This window comes from Glycine soja, chromosome 12 (genome assembly GCF_004193775.1).
Source record: "Glycine soja cultivar W05 chromosome 12, ASM419377v2, whole genome shotgun sequence".
NCBI lineage: Eukaryota > Viridiplantae > Streptophyta > Magnoliopsida > Fabales > Fabaceae > Glycine > Glycine soja.
This window is the reverse complement of record NC_041013.1, coordinates 29,171,735-29,172,816: the sequence shown is the minus strand read 5'-3', so window position 1 is coordinate 29,172,816 and position 1,082 is coordinate 29,171,735. Positions and strand designations below refer to the sequence as shown.

At 42.1% G+C, this 1,082-nt stretch overlaps 1 non-coding gene across 1 annotated transcript; it reads right to left on the bottom strand.

The window, feature by feature from the left end:
* Positions 1–417: 417 nt before the first annotated feature.
* Positions 418–524, bottom strand: LOC114380676. The gene has a single exon (XR_003659849.1). It is a non-coding gene; the product is annotated as a small nucleolar RNA R71 (small nucleolar RNA).
* Between the last annotated feature and the right edge of the window lie 558 nt (positions 525–1,082).

The following is a 1,082-nucleotide window of genomic DNA, read 5'->3' as shown; positions in this document are numbered from 1 at the left end:
GATTTTGAGCATTCAACTATTAATTTTCATACTGAGAACATGGCTTAACCTCCACCTCGTGAGAGGACTCTTAGGGAAATGGTTGCACCTGATTTCACTTATGAAAGCTTGTGCATTCAATATCCTGATAAGGGTGTTCCATATGTCCTCAAGACTGGACTAATACATTAGCTGCCCAAGTTTCATGGTCTTGCAGGTGAAGATCCTCATAAGCATCTTAAGGAGTTCCATATTGTTTGTTCCACCATGAAGCCCCCTGATGTCCAGGAAGATCATATCTTTCTAAAGGCTTTTCCTCATTCTCTAGAGGGAGTGGCAAAAGATTGGTTGTACTACCTTGCTCCCAGGTCCATTTTCAGCTGGGATGACCTTAAGAGGGTGTTCTTGGAGAAATTCTTCCATGCATCTAGGACCATTGCCATCAGAAAAGACATTTCAGGCATCAGGCAACCTAGTGGAGAGAGCTTGTATGAGTACTGGGAAAGATTCAAGAAATTGTGTGCAAGCTGTCCTCACCACCAGATTTCTAAGCAACTCATTCTTCAATATTTCTATAAGGGACTTAGCAACATAGAGAGGAGTATGGTTGATGTTGCCAATGGTGGAGCTCATGGTGATATGACCCCTGTTGAGGCTAGGAATTTGATTAAGAAGATGGCTTCCAACTCCCAACAATTCAGTGCAAGAAATGATGCTATTGTCCTTAGAGGAGTCCATGAGGTGGCCACGAATTCATCTTCATCTATTGAAAATAAAAAGCCTGAGGGAAAACTTGATGCCTTGGTCAACCTAGTAACTCAGATTGCCATGAATCAGAAATCTGCACCTGTTGCAAGAGTCTGTGGTCTATGTTCTTCTGCAAATCACCATACAGATCTCTGTCCTTCTTTGTAGCAATCTAGAGTCAATGAGCAACCTAAAGCTTATGCTGCAAACATTTATAATAGACCTCCTCAGCAGCAAAACCAACAACAGCATAATAATTATGATCTTTCAAGCAACAGATACAATCCAAGTTGGAGGAATCATCCAAATCTGAGATAGACAAGTCCTCCACAACAACAGCAGCCTGTCCCTCCCTT